The 12434-nt window shown below is 41.0% G+C and overlaps 1 protein-coding gene across 8 annotated transcripts in view; it reads left to right on the forward strand.

The window, feature by feature from the left end:
• Nucleotides 1-12434, forward strand: part of ehbp1 (EH domain binding protein 1) — a 147587-nt gene that overhangs the window by 57043 nt on the left and 78110 nt on the right. The gene's annotated exons all lie outside the window — the stretch shown is intronic.

Consider the following 12434-nt stretch of genomic DNA (forward strand, 5'->3'; position numbering starts at 1 on the left):
AAGTTTCCTTTTGGGGACATCATTTGAAATTGGGAAAAAGTAGAAGTTGGAAAAAAGGTTATAAATTGCAATAAATCGCAGAATATTGCAATATGTTTAAACTCACAATGATATCGTATCGTGGCATAAGTATCGTGATGATATTGGATCGGGAGGCGTTCCCACCCCTAGTTGATACCCAGCCCTAAATAAAGAGTCATTTTTTGACAGTGATAACTGAATAATTGCGTCAATAATGGAGTTCAGTGCTTTAAACATGTTTTTTTGAATGGGCACAATTAGTTTAGTTTGCCAAATACAGTAAATGTAAAATTATATTTAGATAGTAATGAAGGTAGTACATTTTCTTTTATGTAAACTGAGCCCTAAAATCACAGAATTCCACAGCTCTAGATAAGTTGACTTACTATTCTTTATTCTGACTCCTTCTTTGTAGGATGTGTTATTATAAGTGAGCTTTTTGAAGCATTTGTGTTTGTGTGAGTGTGGGTGTGGGTGTGGGTGTTTGCGCTTGTGTGTCCACATCCAGTGGTCCTTACATCGGCTTTTTTTCCGCCTGCACAATCCCATCTTCTTCCCTATTCTTTATGCTCATGAAACTCCCCAGCTCCTCATTTGAATATAGGTATTTGTTTATTGGGGTGTTTTCGTATGTTTATTTATTTATTTAAATTAGGTAAATCATGGCTGGGTCTAATTAAATGGCTGATGGTCACACACACTCACGGCAGGAGTCAGACCACTGGTGGGGAATGATTGGCTGGGGGTGTGGGGACGGGTGGGGGTTAAAAATGAGTGTGTGTGTAGGGGCTCATGAGGCTATGTGGGGCTTAAACACAGGAGGCTTAACTACAGCAGAGCGATCACAAGGGGGTGTTGACCCCGTGTGTGTGTGTGTGTGTGTGTGTGTGTGTGTGTGTGTGTGTGTGTTGTGTGTGTTGTGTGTGTGTGGGTGTGTTGTGTGTGTAAGTAACTATATAGTGTGTGTGTGTGTTTTTGTGTGGTGTGTACACACACAAACAACACAACACCACACAAACAAAACACACACACACTCTAATAGTTACTTACACACACACACACACACCACACCCCACACACACACACACACACACACACACACACACACACACACACACAGGTCCCTCCTTCCCATGCAGCTGGCTAGCTGACTGTTTTAGTGTAGCTGGGCGGCGATGCTGGCCGTCCATGTAATTATGGCACAGTGCCTTTATCACCCAGCTGCAGTTGCCTGTGACCGTGGGTGAAGGGGCCTAAACCACTTTAATTACCCAAAGCCAGTGGCCTGTGGTGGGCCACACTTCGCCAAGAGATGCCCCTGCCTCTAGAGCTCGGGGTGGAGGGAGGGAACGAGGGCTGCAAAGAATGAATTGTGGGCGAGGATTGAAGAGGAGGGGGTGCAGTGAAGGAGAATAGGTGGTGGAAGATAGTGAAGGGTAGAGGAAAGGAGAACAGTGGGGGGAAGAGAAGGAAGATGGCCAGGGCATAGTAGAAGGAGAGATAGGGTGTTCACAGTAAACAAGGGATAGGCCTACAGGGTTTGTTGACATATACAGCTAGTGTGAATAGGTTTCTTTATTTTTATTCACACAAACACTATCACTCACTCACACACACACAAACTCACACAAACACACACACACACGCCTCAGCCATGTGTAGGCTTTGAGATGACCTTTGAATGTATGAAGTCAGAGAGGATTAAGAGGAGACATTCCCACTATGAGAGGCCAAGACGAAACCAACACATCATCACACTATGAACGTGTGCAGAGTATAGATGTGTGTTTGCATGCATGCATGTATCTATTTGTTATAGTTTCTAGCATGCCTAAGGCTCAGTTCACTGAGTATGTACTGGGGCAGTTATAACCTTCCCCCCAAAACACAGCTAACCTCTACGTCTCTCATAATAGATGTTTCAAGGTGTGTATTCTCCATTTATATTTATTTCTATAACTATTCATGTGGGCAATTGGTATGTAGGACCAAGATAAACTCACACATGCAGACAGCCAGGAATAATCTCCGAATGTGAATAGAAATTGATATATTGAATATATTGAAAGCCGCCAACACAGTTATACATTTACAACCTGCCCTAAAGGGTATGAAATGTCTCATACGTGTTTTGTTAAACGAAATCTTGTCATTGCTAACCAAGAAGAGATTAGCATGTCTTGAATCCCATTTTACACATTTATTCAGTGCAAAGGTAACCTAAGCTTTAACTGCTTGAACATTATAGTCCCACCCAACAAACAGTTCAAATGTGTGGGGGTCAGACCCTTAATGCTTGAATAATATTCCTGTGATCATTGGCTGATATTTTTAAAAGATAATAATAGAAAGAAAAATAGCTAAAATAGGAAAGATGCATACTTTTCTTTCAAGATAAGAGCAAGGCACAGCAGTGGAAAAGAAGGATGTACGAAAGAGACAATGGATCATAGTTATATATTATGATGTGAGTCAATAAAATACCTATGTATTATATACTAAAAAATGAATAGTGTTTTATTTTGGCTTAGCTAAACGCTCTTGTCCTTGTTTCACTCAGGCAGTTTTAGCATTAAACTTTTAGATGTAGTTTTATCCTCCTTGTCATTGCATTAAAACCACCCACTTCAATGCCAGCTTGTGAAAAATCTGGACATCTACAGGACATATGGTGTGCACCCACTTACTCTATACATGGCTATTACACATATGGTTTGGATTTACATTAAGCTCTAACAAGATTGATTTCTGCCAGTGGAACAATTTATTGCATTTATTATCTACATGTTGATTGCCAGTTGTTGGGGTGTTTCATCTTGAGACAATCCAGGGGGACTTGTGAGACCAATGCTTAGAAAATTTACATTTAGCAGGCTAGAGATGCAAATGTAGATGTACAATCTGCCGCATCTATGGCGGTTCCAAAAGCATTTAGTTTAGCTTTTATCTGACAATACTAGGGGGCGTATCTCCTGACGTTTTAGACAGCAGTGTCTTAAATGGCTTAAATGGGGACAATGAATAAGGCTCAGTGTTTGTACTCTTTATATATAAATATGTACACACACTCAAAATATTGGACTTAAGTGTCCTAGTACAACTACAGCATTTCACAATTGACCAGTTAGCAGCTCGGCCAAACAAAACGAAGGGGATGTGCCTTGTCTGGGTCGCTCTTTGGTGGTTGTTGTGAAGAGAAGGTAAAACATGTATTTACCTTGACTCACAACTGGGATTCTTTAACTATTGTCACCATTGAGCATTCACAAATGCCACTGTCACCTTAAAATAATATACTGTACATATAGTTACTTTAGTCATTTTTGTTAGTATCTCAAATCTGTCTTCAAGTTGATGAAAGTTGCACTTCAGTGTCTCATTAAATGCTTCATGTCTCTCATGCCAATGTATCTGTCCATTCTCCTGTCTGGGAGATATACAGTAGATCCTCAAAGGCATCTAGTTCAAGTTTAGCATCTGTAAAGGAGCTGGAAGGATGGAAACGTCTGTGGGATTAATGTAAATGAACAGAGGGAGTTCCTGTTGGGCGGGTTGTGAGCTCTATCTGGTCTGATTCAGTCCATCTCTTTTCTCTGGGGCTGATTTCACCCCTCCTAGTAATTCAGTGATCCCCTGCTCCTCCTTTTTCTTTCATCTCCATCTCTATTCCATAGTCAGACCGCTCTACACTTAGATGCTCTGATCTTTGGATTTTTATCAAATTTCCGCTTCATGAATTATTTGCCTTATTTTCATATAAAGAAAAGTTGGAAGCTGACATTTGTCTGAGGGCAAAAGTTTGAACAAAAAGTTTTACATTATCTTAATATTTACTCAAAGAAAGAGTAAGCCGTCTTCAACTTGAAGTTGCTGGCACTTAGTCGGTCTGACATTATGCAGATCCCGGAACTGTTTATAAAGTAGAGGTTACTACAAAATAGCTACAGACATTTTGCGTTTGCAATACTTTATATGGTACTCTTTGCTTTGTCTATTACGTTACTGTACCCTTTGTTGATATCACCTAGGTAAAAAACTACCATAATCTAACATGATGTCATTGTTATTTTAGCACTTTTCCCTCTTTTTCCCTTTACCTTTTTACACACTCATTCTTACCAGAGGTGAGGAAGTGAACCAACACCAGATGTATGTTTTCTTTCTCCCCTTCAGTTGAAGGGCTTGTGTGATTACTTATGTTAATCAAAGGGTTCAAATTAAATAGTTTTGCAGGTTGTGAGAGCTCCTGTGCCGTGGGGGAGGCAGAGGCCAGAGCTCTTCTTCCTTTCCTAGACTTTGTTTTCACAGCCACTCCTTCAGTTCAGACTACCTCCAAATTGAAATTAGAATAAATTAACATTATTTAATTGAGTTCGCAGAAGGCTGCGATATTTCTTAATTAGCTTTCACCAGGGTTCGCCGCAGTAGAGGACCAATCCGCACAGTGAAGTGTTACTGAGGTTGACATGATGACTGAGGGATGTTTTTGGAGGACAGTGGGGAGCCCAAGAGACAAGGACAGTCATCTCTGGTCTTCGGACCTTTGACCAGTCCAAGGTCTCTCGTCTTGTTATCATTATATCCGGTCCACAGTTATTCTATCTTTGCTGATAACTTTGACATACCTTTTAACAAAGAGTCTCGGATGTAGGACATAAAGAAATTAACTCTCACAGCCTATTGTTTTTAAACAGTGGTTCAATACATTTTACGTGTAGATTTTAATAACGAATGTGTCAGTATTTTAATTTGAAAATGTGTCCTGTGCCAGTGTAGAACTTCTAAAAGCTCACCAACATTGCATGTCTCATTTGCTTGCATAAAGCAGAATGAATGAATCCTATATTCTTCTGTATTTCTGAGCACTTTAGTCAATACACTAATGGCCTTTACTAATGTCAGCATATTTGTTGCTTGTAATGAGTTTTATAGAGGAATGAGTATGAATTTCTACATTATGCATATTTTTCAATTAGGGCAACATATTCATGCTATGTAAATATTAGTAGAAAATCCTAATATATATTAGGGTCAGTATTAAGGGTGATATCATAAATTAAATACAATTAACTAAATTGACTTGATTATTTTTGATTTTTTCCTTTTATACTTCAGTGGAGTTGAGAAAACACTGAACATCTTGCTTGATCAAGGTTAGTTTTTCCGGATACAAAGTTTAGGTTAACTTAAAATGAAATATTAAATGTCTAGTGTGATTTGTAGAGCTACAGTACACTGTTAAAGTTAGTGATCAAAGGAGAGCTGTGTTTATTACTTTTCAGAACCTGAAATCAATATTAGCAGGGAAACGGTCATAGAGGTCAATTTCTGAAACCTAGGTATTGAAGACTCATTGGCTCCCCTTGGCCACATTGGCCTTTCCATAAGCTGTGTAATATTAGGAGAATAATCCTTGAGAGGAGTAAGGCTAAGTCAGAACCTCTCAATGTCTGCCTTTTCCCAGTGTGGACCCCTCCCCAACTCTTACTTGCCTTCTGAGTGGTCTGTCATTGGATCTTGTGGGAGAGAGGAGACCCAGTTTCTTCTGACATGCAGTTTAGGTCCGATCATTGGGCTTCCTGTTGTCGTTTCATGCTGCAGGGCATCGCTGTCATCAAGTTGGGTAGAAAGGTATAAGACGTTACTGACTACTGAACAGTCTCAACCTTTCTCAAAAGTTAAAAAAAAGTTTAAGGGGATGTTTAGATAAGGTAATGTTCTGGTTCAAGTTGTCTTAGGGTCAGTTTTAGGTGCCTGTTTCATGAATTTGAACTGGACATGGCCAAAATAATACCTAAATCTTTGAGTCCTCTAACTCTGGAAATCAGGGAAGAAACCCCCCCCTCGTAGGAGCCATGTTTGAAAAACATGGAGTGGTTCAAAGAGGAGCTGATCTCCTCGCAGGACTAATACATGACTCATGTCTTGATACACTATGCAGATCCTAAAGTCTCACAGGACAGACATTGATATGTTTAATCATTTTAATAGACTAAATAAAAAATCTAATGTTAACATGTATTTAGGGACTACTCTAAATTCAATTTTATACATGGTTGCAAGGAAAGAAAGAACTTGTTGTGTGTACTAATGTGCAATCGTGTGTGTTTGTGTGTGTGTGTGTGTGTGTGTGTGTTGTAAGGAATATATTTTGATCCAGTTACTGTAATGCGGCTATCATTTTTCCACCTCTTCCTCTGTTGGGTGCATGTCGAGTTCACAAGTTAAACACTGCGAAGAGCTCACTCTTCTCAATACCCGCGCCGTCTGGTGTAAAAGGGCCTTCCGCAAAGCGCCGCTTGTAATCTGCCTTTGGTAAGTCCTCCTTAGTTTTATCTGCCAAGGATTACCTCACAAGCTGCAAGCAGGAGAGAACGAGGGAGACGCAGAGCAAGAAAGAGAGAAATGAAAAGCAAGCCAAACAGAAAACGATGAAGATGGAACAAAATGAAAACAAATCGCTGTGTAATCTCTGAAAGAGAGAAACCTGCTTTAGAGTTGAAGGGAGGTTTCCCTCGCCACTCATTTAGAGAGGGAATTGACTAATCCCTCCGTGATTGATGTCTGCTATGAGAGGCTCTATAGCAGACTAATAGGGCTTATGAGGATGACCAGAAAGTCCTTTGTGTGTGCATGCCTGTGTGTGTGTATATGTGAATGAACCAAACCTTTTTGTCTTGTGTGTTCTTCCATCCAGTGGCCATAGAGGCCAGGGGTTTGAATGACATAGCGGCCGAAGAAGGGGTAACTTTATCTTAATCTGGTCTTAATCTGCACCAGTCCTCCAGGTGTGTGTGGGCTTAAACCCAGAAGGATCCAGGGTTTTGGGGTGAGGTTTAAGGGGGCTTCGGGTGAGGAGATAGAAGTCCATGCACTTGAAAACTCCTCCGTCTAAGACCCCCCACACATTTTTGAATCCAGCGCTCACTTAGTCATGCCATACCTTACTCCCGTCATCCTTATGCTACATTTTAATTGAATTAAACCAACCGTTCTCCGTAATTTAAAAAGGACCTTAGAAGTACCTTATGAATTAGTCTGAGTGATTTGTCTTTCAAATTGTGTGTCAGTGTGTGTGCGTGCCCGCATATGTTTGAGGAAAGGAAAGTGAGTGTAGAAATGATAAGGCTTTAATTGCCTCTTTATAAAGCCCTCCAGCACCCCCTCTTTTGGACTAGTATGGTATGCAGGTGTGTGCTCTTATGTGCTATAGGAAATACTAAGTGGCATTTTCAGTGCTTAACTCTTAGATTACTGAGTGGGATCATTCCCTTAGCTTTTAGTTGACCATTCTTGTTGTAGCTCAGCAAGATTTGATCATGCAGTTTTGTCTTGGTCATAATCAGAACACACAGCAAGTTTGCACACTTTGACCCCAGTTTGTAGCTCTATTAACATTACACCTTAAAATCAGAAGCGAGGACCAACAAAGCACATAACTCGGTTTTACCCAAAGTAGTTTTTGGCGCTTACATTTTTATTGATGCTAGTGGAATGGTGATCTGTTCATTGTTTGGTGGTTTTGTTGGGACACTGATCCCTAGTGAAATAATTTGATGAGTAAGGGACTGATAGGCAGACATTAGGAGAATTAATCCTAATGACTTTGATGATCTTCTAACTTTCATTTGGTACCATCAGTAGGTCAAAGTTTTTTATTTCTCCATCAATTAACTCCATGACAAAACACCTTAAAATCATGCCACCTGCGAGCTAACGTTAGCATGTTAGACTGGAGTATTATTAGATGATTTGCAAATTAGGATTTGTTGGTGCATGACACATTGCTCAACTCATCAGATATGTTGATGACAGATATGAATGTTGACTAGGGCTGGGACGGTATGGATTTTTTTCTACTGCAGTTGAAAAGCAAGAAATTCTTGCGGTAGTGCAGTACACTGCGTCCCACTTACAAGAGTACCGTAAGTTAGAGCGAGAATGGCAGGGTGCCTTAAGTGAGTGGCATCAGTGAGCAGGAGAGTGAGCGGTAACGGAGAGTAGGCCTAGCATATGACTGTCGCTGTGAGGAAAAGAGAGAGGAAAAAGAGATGGCGAAGTTGACGTAAAGTGAGTTAAATATAAAACTTTAGTAAACTAAACAATCCATGTCATTAGAATCCATTAATCCATGTCATTAAGCACAACGTGGCTGTGTACATGTGCAACCGTCCCAATCCTAATGTTGACACCTGGTTACTCTTATTTGCTAAATTTTAGAACTGTTAATCATCAGTGATACAACTGTCAATCATCAGTGATACACCATAAACTACTGCATCACAGGTATTCAAATGTTCTTTTTCGTCTTTACTTTCTTTATCAATACCTCCTCCGACTCATGTGTGTGTGGCATTTTATTCTACCACACCCTTCATCCTTGTGTGTGTGTGTGTGTGTGTGTGTGTGTGTGTGTGTGTGTGTGTGTGTGTGTGTGTGTGTGTGTGTGTGTGTGTGTGTGTGTGTGTGTGTGTGTGTGTGTGTGTTGACGCATGTGTGTATTCTGATCAGGAGTCAAAGGGGTGACTTTGTAATTATGTTCATTTTAATTGGCTGTGCTATCACCCTTCTCATCACTTTGGAACCCACGCTGCACTGGACAATGGCAGTCTGTAGTGGGGTGAGGGAGGGGGGGGCTGCACAACTGCTGTGTCAAGACACACACACACACACACACACACACAGACTCTTTACCTGCGGAACATAATTCCTAAAGTGGTCTCCTTAATGACTTTTCCCTGCCCAGGCTTAGATTAATTGATAAATGGCGGCGTTATCAGCACAGCTGATCTCTGAATCCATTGCACCACTAATTTGTTTGTTGAAGATGGAAGTTAAAGGAGATTAATACGTTATAGATTTATAAGAGCCACCCCTCTTTCTTTTCCTCCTTCTCATCCTTATCTCAGAGCTTATTTATTTATCTGAGGAAGATGAGGAGGTGGAGCAAGAGTGAAGAAATGGGTGGTCTTTGGATTCATTTGCTTGGCCGATAGTATGCAAATGATTCACTAGTTAACAACATCTGCCAGCACAGTAAATTTTGATAGAAGGCATCCTGCTTTACATACAATTTATAATGTGACTTTTAAGGCCAAAAAACATATTCATATTTGAAAGTTTATAACACCTGATAATCTCTGTCAATGCTCGCTGGTGTATTAGTGACACTGGCCCTCATTTATCACCTTAACGTAGAAACCAGCACAGATATGAGCGCAGAAACCCTCTTACGACAGGCTTCACGTGGGATTCATATCACACCAATCAAAGCGAAAGAATGGTTGTACATTGATAAATGCAGCGGCTGGAAACGATCGTAATTTAAATATCATGTCCCAATATATTCTCGGTTTTGAGGCGTCGCCCCTACAATTTACGACATGGCGAGACGTAATCCGGCCAAGAAGCGGCACTTTTCAGAGGTGGAGATTGAAACCTTGACATCTCAGGTTTATTTGCAGTAACGTGTGTTCTATTTGGCCTAAAAACTGGTATTAGGCTGTAGGAAGAATGGAGAATGGAAAAAGATCACTGATGCAGTCAACAGTGTTACCGTAGTAAATCAGACTCCAGCTGAAGCTTATTTCATTTATACATCCTTGATATATGTATGCTATAGTCCTAGTAGTAATAAACAGGCTTTTATTGCACTCTCTTAGGTTTATTAAAATAAACGCACAGTAGGAGAGTTTATGCAGTGTTTTTCATTTTACACGTTTTTTTCATGAGTTAGAGCCAGGCAACTGTAAGCTGTGAGGGAAAGTGCGTGTCCTCCGCCCTCCTTGCTGGACCACCACCCCAACCCTGTCACCTGACAGCAGAGAGGCTGAAAAACAAGCCGGAATATGTTGGTCAATGGCAGAAAGAAATCGTCACTTGTGGCCATAAACAACACTTTAAAAGACAAACAAAAACCTGATGAATAATTAAAACTATTGTAAATTGTCATGTTTCCTGTATTGAATACCATTGCCAAACATAACACTATACTATTTAAAAGTGAGGAGTAATATCCTGTCTCCTTGTTATAGCCTCCAGTTGGGGCTGTGCTGGACACTGCTCTCTGGGCATGGGGGCATCTGGCTCCATCTCTACATTTATGGCGCCCTGTTTTCCTGCGCAATGTTGTGCAGAACCCCACAAGCTAAAACAATGTTGCAGACTTTTTCTGGCGTGTATAGTATATGCAATACGTGTATACGTGTATATGCTGATGCAAGACAGAGCCATCTGCCCTTAATCAATCCGATAGAGCGCTTCACCGTGGCCCGTGTGTGCGTGCGTCTGCACTGTCGCTCGGCTCATAGAGGTCTTCTGAAAGAGCCAGATCTGCCGTTGCCGATAAGTGATCAACTGATGATTTCTCCTTCTCCTGTTAAACTAATTATATGCTGCACCGTAAGTCCACACTGACTCAAAAACTTGCGTACACAAGTTCAGACCAGATGTGAGATGTTATCGCAGTCTACGCTCACGATTATATTGATAAAAAAATTGATACATGCCTTGCTTTATGTAGGAATCAGCGTACGCCCGTCCTACGCCTATTTTAGGTCGTACGCACGTTTCATAAATGAGGGCCAAATAAATATAAAAAATAAAAAAATGATGTTGCAGAAATACCTCAAATTTAACTTGAGCATATCTGTACTGCAATCTCATTATTTATAAGTGGATAAAAAAATAGTTTACAACCAGAGGCAATTGGCATTGAATTTTTGAAAAAGTGACTGAGACCTAATGTTGTGAGTAGTGGACAAGGAAGAGAAGGGATTGGTCCAGAAGGAGTTTGTTAACTCTTCTGCTGGATCTGGGTAACCCATAGAAGGGAAGAGATGGTGGTGGTCTCACCATCAGGACCGTCAGTTGTCTTTTTATGTCCTTAGCCGGATCCTAGCATCCATACCCTCGACCTCCAACCCCTTTTCCGCACAGACACTCGATCCCAAACCCACCATCCCTGTGTGGCTTTTTTTCCCCTGCCAACGCTAATTTGCAGAGGTGTGAGTAATGCTACTGTGGTTTCCATGACAAGCTAAAGCCAGCGCTTACACCGCATTATGTCCCTGTGTTACACGTTAGGCTTGCATGGGGACGGGTGGGCACACTGCAAGCTGGCACAGCAATTCCTTTGTCTGCCGCCTCCCCCAAACTGTGTTATTTTATGATGTTTTTACGGTTTTTATTTCAATTTCAAAGCCTTGCCTTTCCTCTCCTGTTCTGCTTTTTTTTCTGCATTGCATGGTTTTGCCTTTGGAGCAGAATAGGCCTTGGAAGCAAAATGGTCCTGGAAAAGAAAACTGCTTTTCCTGATTTTTGCATTTTACATCTCAGTAGCCAACTGCCAAAAGGCCCTCTGTCTTGGCCTGCAGGTTCACTGCTAGATGGGAACCATATCTTGTTCCCGAGCAAATCACTAGCAACCCCCATCCCCATCATGATGAATGTATTTGCATATTTTCCCACTTTGTGATATTACACAGAGCCTTGGCATAAAGAATTGTTAATCATTTTGTGGAACAAACTGTCCCAATACTGTCTGGCCAGGTGGCATTGCAGCGAAGTGCCTTGGTCAAAAGTAGCAGGTTCAGTCTGTCAAATATTCAACCTCCCTGCGAGCTCTCAGGTGCAAAGGGTTATCATTATCTCTCCACCTGTTCACACACATAAAATAATGACCTAACTAAACAGTGTCTACATGCACAGTCACACATACGTGCACACACACTTTCTCTCACGGCTCTCTTCGGAAGGAGCCCCTCCTCGGTGTGATTACAACAGTAATGCGATATATCCTTTGTATGTTAATGTGTATTATTTTTCACGCTACATTCGCTCTCCTCTCCTGTTCCTGCCTTTTGTCCTCCCCCCCTTACCCTATTGTTCATCCTCTCCACATCTCCATTTACATAATTGAACTTTTGATTGGACTTTGCGCCCTCCCTTCTGCTCTCATGCTGGCAACATTTGAAATCCGAAGCATAATTTCATGGGTAAGATGACGCAAGGTGATTTTTATTCTCACTATGTTTTTTTTCGAATGTGAAGATGTTGAACGTAGAAAGCCCAGATTAAACAAATTGCTTGTTTTGATTGAAGGTACAATTAAGTAATTAAGCGTGTTGGCAGTTGGAGCCAAGCCAATCAGATGAGAGCTTCCAGTTGCAGAATGGACAGGCCACTTAACCTTTATCATCCTCTTAAAATGTGAACAGGTATTAATGTTTTTCAAAAGTGTGTGTACATCTTGGATAAGAGTTGAGTGTACGTATGTGCGTACGTATGTGTGCACGTGTGTGTAAATATATACAGTGTGTGCGCCTTTCTACTGTAGACCCTTTTGTCATTTCAAGTATGTTTGTGTGTTTATGTGTGCTTTGCGATGTGTGTTTGTGTGTATAAGGCTTTTT

Source organism: Etheostoma spectabile, chromosome 17 (genome assembly GCF_008692095.1).
Source record: "Etheostoma spectabile isolate EspeVRDwgs_2016 chromosome 17, UIUC_Espe_1.0, whole genome shotgun sequence".
Lineage (NCBI taxonomy): Eukaryota > Metazoa > Chordata > Actinopteri > Perciformes > Percidae > Etheostoma > Etheostoma spectabile.